Here is a 17844-nt window from a genome sequence, read left to right as displayed (position 1 = left end):
ACTTGGGCTGATTCCAATTTTGTGTACTGTAAATAATGATGCAACGAATGTAGGTAGGGGTGCATATATTCTTTTGAATTAGTGTTTCAGATTTCTTTGGATAAGTTCCTGGGAGTGGAATTGTTAAGTCAAAAGGCAATTCCATTTTTATTTTTTCGAGGTAACTCCATTCTGCTTTCCACAGTGGCTGCACCAGTCTGCATTTCCACCAACAGTGCACAGGAGTTGTCCTTTCTCCACATCCTTGCCAATGGTTGTTGATTTATTGATAATAGCCTTGCGACAGATGTGAGGTAATATCTCACTGTGGCTTTAATTTGCATTTGTCTGATGATTAGTGACATTGAGCGCCTTTTCATTTGTCTATTGTCCATCTATATGTCCTCTTTCTAAAGTGTCTGTTGAGGTCATTTGCCAAATTTTTAATTGGATTTTTGTGTGTGTGTTGAGTTGTATAAGTTCTTTATAAATTTTAGATATTAACGCCTTATCAGATATGTTGGCAAGTATGTTTTCTTATTTAGTAGGTTGTCCTTTAATTTTGTTTATGGTTTCCTTTGCCGTGCAAAACCTTTTTAGTTTGATATAGTCCCATTTGTTTATTTTTCTATTGTTTTCTGTACCTATGGAGCTATATTAGAAAAAAATATTGCTGAGAAATGTCCAGGATTTTACTGTTTATGTTTTCTTCTAGGATTTTTATGGTTTTGAGTCTAACCTTTAGGTCTGTACCATTTTGAGTTTATTCTTGTATGTGGCATAAGAAGGTGGTCTCATTTCAATTTTTTGGTGCATCTGTACAATTTTCTCAACAATATTTATTGACTAGACTATCTTTAGCCCATTGTATGTTTTTTCCTCCTTTGTCAAATAATAATTGACTGTAAACATGTTCAGTTGTGTCTGGGATCTCTATTCTGTTCCAATAATGGATATGTCTATTTTTATACCAGTACCATGCTGTTTTGATTATTATGGAATTGTAGTTTAATTTGATATTAGGTAGTGCAATTCCTCTTTGTTGTTTCTCAAGGCAGCTCTTACTATTTGGGGTCTTTTGTGGGTCCATATAATTTTTTTGGAATATATGTTCTAGTTCTTGAACTATGCCATTGGTATCTTGATAGAAATGACATTGAATCTGTAGATTTCGGGGTATTATGAACATTTTAATGGTGTTTATTCTTCCTATCCATGAACACAGTATATGACATCTGTGGAGAAAAAGTCCAGCAGAGGAATGTTCAAGCTTAATGCAAAATTTGAACAGCAGATTTGCTGTTCTACTTGCTTATTTATTTTGAATGTGATAGGCACACAATATACATGTTCAAGCGGCGGTGGGTTTGGTCTATATTATGTGACAACGCAGCCCCCTGTTGACCATAGCTATTAATTTTGGCCTCAGAAATAGCTAGAATATCAGTCCATCTTCCACTATAATGTGGCCCGGGTAAAATCTCCACAACAGATACACATGAACTTTATTGAGGCTAATTAGAGACTCTACCTTTGGATGTGAACTGGGTAACATGGAATAGTCAGTTGTCAAGAATGGTTTAGAATTCAAGTAAAATGTCAGGAATGGTAAATAATTCAAGAAACAAGACCAAGAGTATCATTGTCTACAAGTGAACTGAGGAAGCCAAAGCTAAAATATAAGAAGAGGGTTAAACAGAGAAGGCAGTGATTTGGTTAATTGCCCCAGAAAACACAGAAGTAGATTTACAGAGCAGAGAGTGGCAAATCACTAGAGAGAATAAATATTTTTTAACTTTTGCTCTTGGAGTTTTGCTAAAGATAATATGTTCCCTGGAGTACCCTTGTAAGCTGAAAGAACATTGATGTCCACTGCTCAGAAGCATGGCTGCACTAGTGTATAGAGAAGCGCTGTCTGTGGCAAAAGACCAGTTCTTTGTATGTCCAATATATCATAGGGTGATGCTTTAATAAATCATAATGAAGTTAAAATACCTGAAAATTAGATTGGCAATAAACAAAGAAAATGCAAGTCTGCATTGTAAAACTTAGTTTCTGTAGAAAAAACACTATCCTTTCAGGTTCTTATAAATGTTACCTCCTCACTCTCACTCTCTGAGCTTAGGTCCTTTATGAGAACATTGGAGGGAACAACACCATCTGTGCTCCATATTTTGGACACCACTTGTTTATTTGGAATTCATTTACTCTTGCCATGTGCTTTTACCTGTGCACAAGTAGGGGGCAGAAGAGGCATTTCCATCTCTTGCTCCAAACTTCATTACTTGGATCCAAGGGAAAGAGAGAGTATAATCAAGACACAGCTACTTTCCTTTTGTGTTGGGTTGGTATTCTATAGAGTTTAAAAGCTCCACTTGCAGAGTGGAGTACCTTGTGTCTTAGAGGGCCTAAGCAACTCACCTGTCTTGTCTTTCTGATCTCTTACATCTTCTTACTGCACTGGTGCAAGTAATTTAGCTCAGAGTCAAATCTACAGAAGCAGCTGTGATTATTTCATGGGGAAGAAGGAGGAACTTATGTTGCAGAGCAAACTTCCACATAGACATTTTTAGACCTCTTCATTTGGGTGGCTGGTGTGAAAAGGTAAGGTTGGGATCAACTACTGCAATCAAGGCAGCATATTTTGAGTTCAAGACAGCATACTCTGAGCATCTGATATTAGTCGAAACTAAAGATTTACTTCTAGTTTTCTAGAAGTAAAGGAGATCTTCCTCAGTAACCTTTGATTGTAGAAATTCACATTTAAATGTGGAGAGGGAAATGACCTTTAGAATGAAAGGTCACTTGAACAGGAGCTTTCTCAGAAGTAAAATACATAAATAACCTCTTTATATTCTGTTTTCATACTTAACGTTGAAGTTGCTTATGCTTCTTCAGTACGAGTCAGGTCTTGCTGTTTCTGAAGCATAGGGTGTGAGAAGAAAGAAGTGTGTTTGTTTTTAGTGGATTAGTAAAACTAAACCAAGACTCAATAATTTAAATTTTAAAAAGAAAATAATTGAATAAATCACAAAAATGTCTTACTTTGATTTCCTCTGTATAGTTTTGATCCTCTTTAGTCTACTTACTCTCATATCTATTTTATGTTCATAAGAGAAAATAATAAACACTCTTTTGGGAAAAATGTTGTTGCTGCATTGTTTTGTTTTAGATACTGTAGATATAATTCTAAGAGCGATTGTTGTGCTATGTTCTCATGTATTACTGTCTGGTTGGAAGTGTGCAAAGAGTTAAGTGCTATTATAGATTAACTTGTCCCTCCACTCCCAATTCATATGTTTTATTTCCAATCTTAAGTACCTCAGAATATGACTGTATTTGGGTTAAGGCCTTTACAAAAGTAATTAAGGCAAAATGAGGCCACATGAATGAACACTAATCTAGTGTGACTGGTGCCCAAGTAAAAAGACAAAATCAGGACTCAGACACACATAAAAGGAAGAGACCACGTGAAGCACAGGGCACAGGTGAGTATCTACAAACCAAGGAGAGAAACCATGAAGAAACCAAACTTCCACACATCTTGATCTTGGACTTTGCACTGTTGGAAAACAATATCCTCTTATTTAAGATACCCAGTCTGTGGAATTTTCTTGTCAGCCCCAGAAAACTAACACAGGTACAAAGAGATAGATCAAGACATATTTAACTTTGGAAATGCTAAAGGGATTCTATATATAATTCAGTAAAGTGTATTTTGGGCTTCACCGATGAATAAAAAAAAGCATACTTCTATCTAATCATTAGAATATTGCTAATTTTTGGCTTAACCCAGCCAAATGTAAAATTTTGAAGAAAGAAATTTTTGTGTATTAATTTATTTTTGCATTGAATTCTAGAGAGGGATTTGAACTTATTTAGAGAGGTTTAATGTGTCTCTGGAACTTGATTATTAGAGATATTTTTAATTTAATTGTGGGGCACTTATTTTTTTATTGATGCAACTGTTGTAGAATTGATGAGAATTATGTTGGACAACAGGGAAGTTACTTACCTGATTGTTTATAGTTGAGTATCCAGTGGGCTGAATGTATAAGAGGGATGAATGTAAGAGGATGTACTACTATATCTTAAAGATTGGCATCCACCCATGGTGCCAACTTTCACCATTCCTGGTTTCTGTGTTTTAAACAGCAGAAGGGCCTGCCTGCTTCTGTGAGATGGTTCGTGTTTTAACATTCACTGCTCAGTAATAAATTGACCCAAAACTTAACATCTTAAAACACATATTTATCATCCTAGAGTTTCTGTAGATGAGGAAGCTGATCTTTGCTTAGCTCAGAGTCTCTCATAAGTTTTTTGTTAAGGCATCAGTTCTAGCTGCCATGTACTCAAGATTTGTTTGAGGATGTGCTTCCAAGCTCATTCAGTGGGTATTGGCAGGATTCAGTTCCTTATGGGCTGTTGAGCTGAGAGCCTCAGTATGTCACTGGCTACTGGAAGGAGTCCACTCTCGGTTCCTGCCATGTAGAACTCTCTGTAGTGCAGTTAACAACATGGTGTCTGGCTTTAGCAAAGTGAGCAAGAGAGACAGTGAGAGTTCCAGCAAGGAAGAAGTCACAGTCTTTTGTAACTGAATCTTGAAAATGACATACCACCATTTTTGCTATATTCTGTATGCACTCAGCACACCCCCAAGTTAGGAGTTGTTGGGGAACGTGTTAAATGGCTGCTAACTTTTGGCTTTGTTACCTGTGTTTCTGAAACTCTGCATGGGCACCAGGTGGATCAAAGTTGTCCTGCATCTTGCTTTGCAGACTGAAGCATTCCCACTTTAGGAGGACTTGCTTAGGTGTCTAGGTATAAGTCATGGTTTTACATACCAANCACTCTCGGTCCCTGCCATGTCTCTGTAGTGCAGTTAACAACATGGTGTCTGGCTTTAGCAAAGTGAGCAAGAGAGACAGTGAGAGAGTTCCAGCAAGGAAGAAGTCACAGTCTTTTGTAACTGAACCTTGAAAATGACATACCACCATTTTTGCTATATTCTGTATGCACTCAGCACACACCCAAGTTAGGAGTCGTTGGGGAACGTGTTAAATGGCTGCTAACTTTTGGCTTTGTTACCTCTGTTTCTGAAACTCTGCATGGGCACCAGGTGGATCAAAGTTGTCCTGCATCTTGCTTTGCAGACTGAAGCATTCCCACTTTAGGAGGACTTGCTTAGGTGTCTAGGTATAAGTCATGGTTTTACATACCATGATACCTGGATTGTGGAAGTTATTTTTTGCCCAACTATTACTGGAAATTAACTTTCCATTTGGCTATTTTTTATATACACAATGTTTCCACATTAGGTTTTCAAGAGATGTGTGGTCTGCAGAATACGTATCAGAGGAGTTCAGTAACTTCAAAGACAAAGTCTCCTATATTCAGTTACAAATAGGTAACAGGTAACTTAAGTGAGAGCAGTTTTAGAAGATGGTTAGAAAGAGACAGAACATTGACTTGTGTTGCACACTGATGAGAAAGAATAAAGAATAGAAGGGATATAACAAGTATTAATACATATTCACTTATTTAACATGTTCCTTCAGGGTTGGCTAATTATAAGATATATAGCAGCACTAGGAATATTGTGGAACAATGAACTCAAAGGAACAATTAACTAGGAACAATTAACTCAAAGTTTCTAAACCCCATTGTAGTGTGGAGAAAAAAAATTATTTTAATTGTTGTTCAAGTACAACTTTCTGTATTTTACTTCCATCCCAGCTCATCCCCCCAGTGCTCCCCACCTCCCTTCCATTTCCACCCCCCTCAATTTTTGTCCATGTGTCCTTTGTACTTGTTCCTGTAAACTCTTCTTCTGCTTTTTCCCTGAAATTCTCTCCCCTCTCCCTTCTGGTACCTGTCAACCAGTTCTCTATTTCAGTGCCTTTGGTTATATTTTGCTTGCTTGTTTGTTTTGTTGTTTAGGCTCCTGTTAAAAGTGAGATCATATGGTATTTGTCTTTCACCATCTGGCTTATTTCACTCGGCATAATGCTTTCCAGTTCCATCCATACTGTTGCAAAGGGTAGAAGCTCTTTCTTTCTTTCTGTTGCATAGAATTTCATTGTGTGAATGTACCATAGTTTTTTTATCCATTCATTTACTGATGGGCATCTAGGGTGCTTCCAGCACTTGGCTATTGTAAATTGTGCTGCTATGAACATTGGGGTGCATAGGTTCTTTTGGATTGGTGTTCCAGGGTTCTTAGGATATAATTCTAGCAGTGGAATTGCCAGGTCAAAAGGCAAAGTTCCATTTTTAGTTTTCTGAGGAAATTCCATACTGTTTTCCATAGTGGTTGCACAAGTCTGCAATACCAAAAACAATGCACGAGGGTTCCAGTTTCTCCACAACCTCTCCAACATTTGTTTTTTTTTGTTGATTTGTTTATGATGGCCATTCTGACGGGTGTGAATTGGTGTCTCATTGTGGTTTTAATTTGCATCTCTCTGATGGCTAGCAATATTGAGCATCTTTTCATGTGTCTCTGGATCCTCTGTATGTCCTCCTTGGAGAAGTGTCTGTTCAAGTCCTTTCCCCATTTTTTAATTGGGTTAGTTGTCTTCTTAGAGTGGAGTTATGTAAGTTCTTTGTAAATTTGGGAGATTAAACCCTTGTGTGAGGTATCTTTGGCAAGTATGTTTTCTGATACAGTTGGTTCTCTTTTCACTTTAATGCTGTTTTCTTTAGCTGTGCAGGAGCTTTTTATTTTGATGAGATTCCATTTGTTTATTGTTTCCTTTATGTCTCTTGCTCTAGGGAACATATCAGTAAAAATGTTGCTGCGTGAAATATCTAAGATTTTTCTGCCTATGTTATCCTCTAGGACTTCAATTGTGTCACAGCTTATATTTAAATCTTTTATCCACCTTGAATTTATTTTGGGGTATGATGTAAGTTGGTGCTTAAATTTTATTTTTTTGCACATAGCTGTCCAGTTCTCCCAACACAGTTTGTTGATGAGGCTATTTTTACTCCATTTTATGTTGCTTCCCCCTCTGTCAAATATTAATTGACCATAGAAACTTGGGTTTATTTCTGGGTTTTCTGTTCTGTTCCATTGGTCTATGTGCCTGTTTTGATTACAGTGGCCTTGTAATACAGTTTGGTATCAGGTATTGTGATCTCTCCTACTTTGCTCTTTTTTTTTCTCAAAACTGCAGTGCTATTTGGGGTCATTTATAGTTTGATATAAATTTTGAAGTGTTTGTTTTTTGTCTGTGAAATATGCCATTGGTACTTTAATAGGTATTGAATTGAATCTGTAAATTGCTTTGGGTAGTACAGACATTTTGATGATGTTAATTCTTCCAATCAATGAACACGGTATATGTTTCCATTTGTTTGTATCTTCCTTGATTTCTTTCTTCAGTGTTGTGTAGTTTTCTGAGTATAGGTCTTTTACCTCCTTGGTTAGGTTTAGTTCTAGGTATTTTATTTTTCTTTCTGCTATATCAGATGGGATTTTTCTTGATTTCTGCTTCTGCTGTTTCATTGTTGGTATACAAAAATGCCTTTGATTTCTGTATATGGACTTTGTATCTTGATGTTTTGCCAAATTCATTTACTAGGTTGAGCAGTTTTTGGATGGAGTCTATAGGATTTTCCATGTACACTATCATGTCATCTGCAAACAATGAGTTTTTTTCTCCTTTCTGATTTGGATGCCTTTTATTTCCCTTTCTTGTCTGATTGCTGTGGCTAGAACTTCTAATACTATATTGAATAGAAGTGGTGATAGTGGGCAACCTTGTCTTGTTTCTGATCTTAGTGAAAAAGCTTTTAGTTTTTGCCCATTGAGTATGACGTTGGCTGTAGGAATCTCATATATGGCCTTTATTATGTTGAAGAATGGTCTCTTTATTCCCACTTTACTGAGTGTTTTTATCATAAATGGGTGCTGTACATTATCAAATGCTTTTTTTGCATCTGTTGATATGATCATGTGATTTTTGTCTTTGCTTTTGTTTATGTGATGTATTGCATTTACTGATTCGTGACTATTGAACCATCCTTGCATCCCTGGGATGAATCCCACTTGGTCATGGTGTATGATCTTTTTAATGTATTGTTGGATGGGATTTGCCAATATTTTGTTGAGGATTTTAGCGTCTATGTTCATTAGCGATATTGGCCTGAAGTTTTCTTTCTTTGTTATGTCTCTATCTGGTTTTGAGATTAGGATGATGCTGGCTTCACAATAAGAGTTTGGGAGTTTTCTATCATTGTGGATTTTTTGGAATAGTCTGTGAAGGATGGGGATTAGCTCTTCCTTAAATGCTTTGTAGAATTCTCCTATGAAACCATCTGGTCCAGGGCTTTTGTGCATTGGGAGTTTTTTGATTATTGCTTTAATTTCATCTGCTGTTGTTAGTTTGTTCAGGTTTTCTCCTTCTTCTTCATTGAATTTTGGAAGATTATATTTTTCTAGACATTTGTCCATTTCACCTAGGTTTTCAAATTTCTTGGCATACAATTCTTCATAGTAATTTCTTATGATCCTTTCTATTTCTGTGGGGTCAGTTGTAATCTCTCCTCTTTCATTTCTGATTGTGTTTATTTGGGTCCTCTCTCATTTTTTCTTGATGAGCCTGCTTAAAGGCTTGTCAATTTTGTTTATCTTTTCAAAAAACTAGCTCCTGGATTCATTGATCCTTAGAATTGTGCTTTTAGTCTCTATGTCATTTGATTCTGCTCTGATCTTGGTTATTTCCTTCCTTCTACTTGCTCTGGGCTGTCTTTGTTGTTGTTCCTCGAGTTCTTGCAGGTATAGGGTTAGTTTGTTTGAAATGTTTCTATCTTTTTTAGGTAGGCCTGTATTGCTATGAACTTTTCTCTCAGGACTCCCTTCACTGTGTCCCATAAGTTTTGGGTTGTTGTGAGTTCATTTTTATTTGTTTCCAGAATTTTTAAAATTTCTTCTCTAATTTCATTCTTGACCTATTTATTGTTTAATAGCATGCTATTCAATCTCCATAATTTTGATTGTTTGGGGATTTTTCCCTTGGGGTTGGTTTCCAGTTTCAGTATGTGGTGGGAGAAAATGCTTGGTGTGATTTTACTTTTCTTGAATTTGTTGAGGCATGTTTTGTGTCCTCTTCTGTGATCTGTCTTTGAAAATGTTCCATGTGCATTTGAAAAGAATGTGTACTTAGCTTCTTTGGCATGAAGGGCTCTATATATATTAGTTAAGTCCATTTCATCTAGGGTGTTGTTCAATGCCACAATATCTTTGTCGATATTTTATTTGGAAGATCTGTCTATTTTTGACACTAGGGTGTTAAAATCCCCTACTATAATTGTGTTGCTGTCAATATCTTTCTTGAAGTCCTCTAAGATTTTCTGTATATATTTGGGTGCTCCTATGTTGGGTGCATATATATTTACAATGTTTATATCTTCTTGTTGGATTCTTCCCTTGAGTATTATGAAGAGACCTTCTGGGTCTCTCTTTATGGCCCCTTTTTTGAAGTCTATTTTGTCTGATATGAGTATTGCTACCTGGCATTTTTTTCCTTGTCTGTTTTCTTGGAAAATTTGTTTCCAGCCCTTCACTTTTAGTCTGTGTAGGTGTTTTGTCCTGAGGCGGTCTCTTGTAGGAAGCATATGTATGAGTCATGCTTTCTTATCCATTCAGCTCTTCTATGTCTTTTGATTGGAGCCTTTAATCCATTTATATTTAAGGTTATTGTTGATAGGTACTTACTCATTGCCATTTTTGTACCTGTGTTCCTCTCTGTCTCTCTCTTTTCCTTCCTTTCCTTAAAGTAGTCCCTTTAACATCTCTTGCAGAGCTAGTTTGGTGGAGGTGTACTCTTTTGAGAAATGTTTTAATAATAAATTTTGAAGTTGATTTTTAATAGAAGTTGTGATAAGTACTATCAAAGAAAAAAGGGACCAATCCACAAGAATACATAAAAGGGCAAGCCCTGGTTAATGGTTATCAGAGAAGGAAAAAGACAAGTGAGCTGACCTCCTAGTAAAGTTCAGACGTTAACCATGTGTAGGGGAAGGAGAGGAGAATCCAGACCAAGAGACAGGCATTTGTCAAGAGTTTGAGCTAAGAAGCATCAAAGTCTTTTTGAAAAACTAAAAGGTAGAAAGTGAATGGGATGATGGTTTAAGACAAGGATAATGAGGGGCTGCATAAGCCATGTTAAGATCTTAGAATTTTTAAGACAATGAGAATCAGAAAGAGCATGGCCACATGGTTGGAATTGCTTTTTTAAAAACCCTACAGTATGATGAATAAATTGAAGTAACATTGAATGCAAGGAGGCTTGATAACAGATGATTCAGTGATATAGTAAAACAAGTTTTCAGACTGAAGTTGGATTTTGAAGATGAAGGGCAAGTAGTGAAGATTCAAGAAGAATTTCTAGGTAAGTTGAAATTTTTAGTATAGCAAATGTGTGTCCATTTTATAGAAACTTGGAGCAAGACCAGGTAGAAAGAAGAATCTGGATATAGAGTTTAAGAGAAACCTATGAAACTCTTAAGCAAATGCATTCAACCTCTTTAACGGGTAAGGCTTCTTAGCAAGACATGTTTTTTTTTTTCTTTTAAATTTTTATTTATTTATTTTTAAAGGGGAAGGAAAGGAGAGAGGGAGATCAATATCAATGTATGGTTGCCTTTCGTGCATCCCCTGCCTGGAACTAGCCTGCAACCCAGGCATGTGCCCTGACTGAGAATCGAACTGCGATCCTCTGGTTTGCAGGCTTGCACTCAATCCACTGAGCTACACCAGTCAGGGCTAAGACATGTTTCTTTTGAAGCAGTTATCATTTGGCTTCCCTTCCCTCTCTAAATGCTCTTACTTTCTTACTTTTAAGAGTGTTTCTTAGCAGAAGGGACACTTAATATTCAACTGTATTTATTCAACATTCACCAGTGAAAATTCTATAGAAGGGAAAAAATATAGTGACAAGGAAGAAGGAGAGTGATGGGGGAGAATCTCAAAGTGTCCACAATATTCATACCCTCAACAAGATACAAGATACAAGAAACATTGTACATAGGACATTGATGCTTCAGTCCCCTTCAAAGTAGGCACCTTGGGACTTTACACAGTTCTCCCAATTGCCATCTGCTGTCCCATTGTTGTTTGCTGAATCCCATCGGCTGTAAGGAGATTGGCTGTAAGGAGTCTGAATCCTGGGAGATTTGATGTTTCATCAAAAGACTCTGTGTCAGACATGATGCGTGAGTGGGCACATTGTCATGATGAAGCTGCCCATCACCAGTTGCCCATAGCTACGGCCTTCTGAATCATCTGAGTAGTTTCCATGGAGGAATGTTCAAGCTTAATGCAAAATTTGATGCAGATTCATTGCTCTACTTACTGAGTCATTTTGAATGCAATGGCCATACAGTACAAATGCTCACTCAGTGGTATATACCGCCCCCAATGACCGGTACGATGAAGTCATCTTATGCATTCCAGTCTATTCATGCTTATGCATTCCAGTCCACTCTCTTTGGCTGCCAGGATACACTGATGTCATGCAAACTATTCATGTTATATTAACAAGGGCTGAACATTTTTTGGAAAATGTTGTATATAATTATATTATTGTTGTATATAATTGTATATAAACCTTGTATATAATTATCCATAATCTTATTCTTGAAACCTGATGAATTTCAGAGTTTAACATCTTTAAACTTAAATGTGTCTCAGTTGACTTTTTACAATTAAACTCTTCTCATTTTGGTTTTTAGGGTTGTCCTTCACTTCTCTCCTTGCAAAAGTTTCTGGGTATGGTTGAAGGTTTGTGTCATAAAATGTCAATGAGGGCTAGAGCCTTGGCTTTCTCTGCACATGTATGTGTTGTATGTGTTGTTCAGTGTGTCCACAGTGGTTAGACCACAAGGGAACAGTAGGATTTGAAAGCCAGGCCCCTTGTGCTGAACCAGGGATGAACAGTGCAGCTTGTCAATCTCTCTACAGTACCATGCTCGAACTCAGAGCATTGGCCAGGGCCCTGACTGTGAAGTTCTTGGACACAGAACTCTCTTTATGACAGTTCCAGGGACTTTGGTTTCTGGTCTCTCAGCAAAACCATTCTTACTCATCCTCTGCTTTTTCATGTCTCCCCTTCAGACTGATATGAAATGATTCCCACCTAACAAGAAAGTTCCATGTTTACAAACCAGTGAGACTCTTCAGCTGTCCTAAATCACTGTATTCCTTTCTGCCCATGTTTTCTTTTCTATCCTGCAGAAAGGAAGTCTTATTCTTTTACAACTTAATGTCTGGAAGTCCCCTTGTTCAGCGTCATCCACTTACACTCAGCAGCAGGAAGCAACATAGTGGTTTGGGTTTTCTGGGCACCAACCTACCTGGGAGGTAGGTTGCTACTTAATGTCTGCAGCACCCCTCTGGCAAACTTATTTCACCTGATCCTGTATTCACTGTTATTAATAAGTCTTTTACATTGGTTATGGCATTATATTAGAACTGTTTCTGGTCCAATCAAAGATGTTATTTTTGTCTTCTTGTTTTAATTCTTGTTGATGTGTTTGTTTGAAAGAGGAAATTGCCTCGCAGCAAAGAAAATATTACTTCTGTGATTTCTAAACATAAATAGAACAATACAATTTTCAGCATTAACTTATGTGTTCACAAGCAAAGTCCAAATCATTATTAACCAATCCCTCATTCTCTCCCCTTTATTTATTCATTCATTTATTTTCTTCTAACAAATCTTATAACTACTCAAATTCCCATTATTAACAAAAAACAAATAAGATAATGAAAATAAGATAAGATACTTAATTTGGTGGGGGGGCTGTGTACAGTGAACTTGATTGAGGGCTCATGAAAAATTAGGGCTCCCTATGCCCCTCCCCTATTTCAGGGGATCTGGGATAGAAACTGTGGAGGTTAGGAAATTCTCAGTGTTTTGGAGAATTGATTTGGGGCAAGGACTCCCCAGCAGCTCAGGGCATCTCTTCCTATAGCTGGGATGAGTAGTTCACAGGCCTCTTGCTCCTTGGAGGCCCTGTGGACCATAAGATACATCACACTGTTGCTGTAACCAAATTCACAGTCATGCCAGTAAGTGAGTTTGACAAAGTGGTCATTGAGGTCAGTGCCAGCCCTAGCATCTCAGGTGGAGGAGTGGGTGTCACTGTTAAAGTCACAGGAGACAGCCTGGTCCTCAGTATATCCCAGGATGCCCTTGTAGGGTCCTTCTGATGCCTGCTTCACTACCTTCTTGATGTCATTGTATTTGGCAGCTTTCTCCAGGTGGCAGGTCAGATCCACAACTGATATATTAGGGGTGGGGACAGGGAAGGCCATGCCAGTGAGCATCCTGTTCAATTCAAGGATGACCTTGCCCATAGCCCTGGCAGTGCCAGTAGAAGCAGGGATGATGTTCTGGGCAGCCCCTTGGCCATCACACTGCAGCTTCCTAGAGTAGCTGACCACAGTCTTCTGGGTGACAGTGGTAACATGGACTGTAGTCATGAGTCCCTCCACTATGCCAAAGTTGTCACGGACAACCTTGTCCAGGAAGAAAAGGACTTGGTGGTGCAGGAGGCACTGCTGACAATCTTCAGAGCATTGTCATACTTGTCATGGTTCATATCATCACAAACATGGGGACATCTGCAGAAGGGGCAGAGATGATGACCCTCTGGGTTATAACCTTTCAGTGATCCCCAGCCTTCTCCACAGTAGTGAAGACACTAGTGGACTCTACAACATATTCAGTGCCAGAATCACCCCATTTGATGTTGGTGGGATCTTGTTCCTGGAAGATGGAGCTGGACTTTCCATTGACAACAAGATTCCAGTTTTCAGTCTTGACCATGTCTTTGAACTTGCCATGAGTAGAATCATATAGGATATGTAGACCATGTAGTTGAGGTCAGTTAAAGGATCACTGATATAGACAATATCCACTTTGTCAGAGTTAAAATTAGCCCTGGTGACCAGGCACCTGCTTTGACCAGATCCATTCATTCCAACCTTCGCCATTGTGTCCAGGGTTGTGGCCAGCACTGAGGAGGAAGACACAGCTGTCTGTCAAACAGGAAGAACAGAGAGCTAAGATACTTCATTAAATAGGAATCAAAACTATAGGTTTGTCTCTTCCACCCAATTCAACATGATCACGAATGTGGTAACTATGAAGAGAATAATAGTTCATAATAATTGTTAATAGGTTTCAAATAATGTACACCTTAAGGCTGAATTATGTTCTTATAAGACGGTTCTGTTTCTCTTACCATTCTTGTATCTGAGTGTTTTTCTTTTATTTTCCTTTGGTTTTCTTTTTGTTCTGCCTTGACAGACTGGAGAATGACCATAATAGCTGTTTTCCATGGGCAGTGAGCAGTAAGTGGATGCTGGGCTCCCTGTGGACTAAACATTTTGATGCACATTTCCACAGGAAAGACACGGTGCTGCTGATTGCTGCGGAACCACGGTGCCCCCGAGTGGGAAATGCTTCAGTGCTCCCTTATCCTGGGGCTGAGCATTAACTATGCTACTGATAAGCAAGTGCTTACTGCCCCTGCCATTCAAACCACATAAATCTCTGGGAAGAGACAATGTCCCTCCAGGGAGGTTAGCTTGCTCATAAAATGTCAAAAAAATCAAAACTATATTTAGTCCAAAACTAAAGGCTAAGGTAATTGTGGCCATTAGAAAAAGCATTTATATTATTACCATCATCAACGTGATTGATTTTCAAGAAGTCTTTGTTCTGGAAGCAAAAAAAAAAATTTATTTAAATAACAATATTTCAAACATAGAAATGGAAACATTCTATCTATAGTCTGATAAATATTTTACTTGCTATTATTATTTCATTTTATTACTAAATTAATCTTATACAGACCACTCTGAGGTGGACCTAAGAGAAGTCTGGGGTTTGATCTGTTCACTGGGCCTGTGGTTTTCCCCAGTGCCTGTAGCTGTTCCTAGTAGTGGAGGGTCTGACGGGTTGGGGAGAAGGATTAAGGCCTGTAGATTCCAGTTAACACCGAAGAGTAGTGGAAATACTGAGGGATTTGGAACTAGGTAGTACTACTATTTTTAGTATTAAAGATTGTTCTATTATAGTGCATTCATTTTCAGATGGCACTTAATTAAAAAATCAAATAGAAAAATACATGCCTATAGTAAAATTCTAACAGTGCAAAATTAAAGAATTAAACATAAATTTTACGAGTACAAGGACCCTATTTCTGTTCCCAGAGGTAACAACTATTATAATATTTTTAATTGACATTATAATGTGATCACTTGGCTATTGTTTTAGAACTGGTCTTTATGTGGACAAATATATATATACAATATGATTCTCCAAAATATGCCTCTTTGACATATGGATCATTTTGAGCTAAAGGTCATTGAGAAACAGCAGATGCAGGAAAAGCTCCAAACACAGGGCACAAAATTCACTTTCCAAGTGAAATTTCAATTTGTAAAAGACTTCTCCTTATCCCATCCCATGGCAGGAAGTGGAGGACTCGTGATAACTGTTATTGATGAAGACAACATTGACTTAAATCTGCATAATAAATGTTACAAACAACTCTTGTTTATTGTACTTATCCTGGTCCTGTTTCCATCACTTGCCTCTTTCCAGAAGCCCCAAACCCCTTTTCCTTTGTCTAACCTAAGATGATATAGATGCCCAAAGTCTAACCATCCCTTCAGGTGACTGATTCATCACTGGGTGCCCCATGTATACATGAAAAATGCACATGTTAATAAACTTCTGTTTATTTTTATACTGTTAGTCTTTCACTTAATTTTCAGTCTTATTTCCTGGGTACCAGCTGAAGAACCTAAGATGGGTGGGGTAAAGATATTTCTCCTGTGCTCTATAATATAAAGCATCAGTATACAAGAACATGTATATAGATATTTAAACAAATAAATGTATACACACTCATTCTTATTCACATTATGTTTTTAATTTAACAGTATAGTTGAGATATTTTTCTTATCAATACATGTAGGACTTTCTCATTTTTTTATCCCAATTATAACTTTTTAGTTTGAGGTGATTTCATTGTTTATTACCTAAAATATTGAAATAAATATTTAGCACATAATTCTTCCTAAATATAATTGATGATATTTTTATAACGAATTACTAAAATTGTCAAGCAATAAGAAAAATCTGTACTTGGGTATGAAGAAACTTACTTGGAAAAACTGTTGTTGAGAGAGAAAGGAATGATTGCAACTGCGTAGGGAGCCTGCATCTGAAAGCTCAGGCAGAAGAAGCTTCTTTTTAATGATGAGTGGATGGGCTTATAAAGAATTGGTTGTAGTGCAATGAGTGCACCTGTGGAACGAGCAGGTGGAGCGAAGAGAAAGTCGCCTGGGGCAGGTCTTTCCCTGATGTCACTGGATTATTAGGAGGGGCCACTAAGAGGTGTTATTCTACATTTCAGTGCTTGTGTAAATTTAAAGTTGATGCAATATCCAAGCCCTGTAGTGAAGAAGAAGTCTAACAAAAGTTTGCTCACAGCATGTTAGTAGATATCTTGTCCAGATTTATGATCAGTGGTATAAACAGTTTAGCTAATCACTTAAGAGACAAAAAAAAAGGGAATTTGAAGGCTCCATGTTTGGCCTTGTTATAGGTGAACAAATGCCATCTGGCAGCTTTATCTCACAGCATGTGGCAAGGAGAGTGGTGGCTGGCAGTAAGTCGTACCCAGAACACAAACATGTGCGAGGCTTCCTTAACCTCCAGCATTTGCAGGAGCACAAAACTCTAGAAAGATTCAGCTTCCTCCAACTGTTGGTGCCAGGATATTGAACTCTAATAATGTTTCTGTGTTTGTTTGTTTATTTTGATTTCTATGATGTTTCCCGTAGCTTAGTGAGATATTTCTTTTACATGGCCATTTCTCACTGTTATATTTAGGTTTTCAATTTTTCAAAGTATATTCATCTTTTCTCCAGTTAGACTTTAATCTAGGCATCTGCAGGTGTGGCACCTGCAAATGCACAGATTCTGTTTCAAGAGCCCACTTGTGAAATGCGGCTGACCTGCCTTGGCGTCTGTGCTGAGCATAAAGAATGTGTTCTGTGTGGAGCCTTCAATAAAGTAGAGAAGGACATTTGTGCACAGGAATGTCCCCATTTTAACATTGCCAGGGTTGAAAGTTGGGGCAAATTACCCTCTCCAGGCCAGGTCGATCGATTCCCTGCCTCACTGTAAAGAGAAGGATGCGGAGGATTGCTGGTTCTATTTCACATATTCATTGAATGGGAACAATGAGGTCATTGTGCACCCAGCAGACTCCAGAGTGCCCCACTCATCCACACATCACTCCAGTTGTAAGCTGCTGTGGTTGCGGGGATTGTTCTTTGGCCTCGCATTGCTGCTGATTTGGAAGCTTTTAATGCTAATTTCATGTCAAATTTGCCAAATTTGAACAGGAAAGAATGAATGGCAAATGGGACAGAAGTGAAAATCAACTTTTAAAAGTGCCATTGCAACTGTTTACAATTTGAACTATGAGGGAAGATGGCATCACCTGTACAAATTATACAACACTGAATGTAAAGTAGTGATATTCAGTGATAGTCACAGAGTAAGGTAGCGTTAGGGCAATATCACCATGGGTTTTACTTATGCGCAGGTATTGAAAATGTATAATATGTCTAATTTAAAATGCTTTACATTATTTTGTTTCTTCCACATTTTTTATTGTTTCTCAAGTACAGTTGCCCATTTTGTTTCATACTGGTTCCATTCCTCTTTAAGTAATTCTAATTTTTAACAGTTCATTTTTTATGATTCTTTTTACTAAACTTATGTATTAAATAAAAATGCCGAAAATATGAAAAACAAACACACAAAACCC

At 37.7% G+C, this 17844-nt stretch overlaps 1 pseudogene; it reads right to left on the bottom strand.

Annotated features, from left to right (window-relative positions):
* Positions 1-12883: 12883 nt before the first annotated feature.
* On the bottom strand, positions 12884-13984 carry LOC118983263 (glyceraldehyde-3-phosphate dehydrogenase-like; annotated as a pseudogene).
* Between the last annotated feature and the right edge of the window lie 3860 nt (positions 13985-17844).

Source organism: Sturnira hondurensis, unplaced genomic scaffold (genome assembly GCF_014824575.4).
Source record: "Sturnira hondurensis isolate 20B ecotype Veracruz unplaced genomic scaffold, ASM1482457v3 Scaffold0000396, whole genome shotgun sequence".
Taxonomy (NCBI): Eukaryota; Metazoa; Chordata; class Mammalia; order Chiroptera; family Phyllostomidae; genus Sturnira; species Sturnira hondurensis.
Note: the sequence above shows the minus strand (reverse complement) of the source record. Positions and strands in the feature narration are given on the sequence as shown.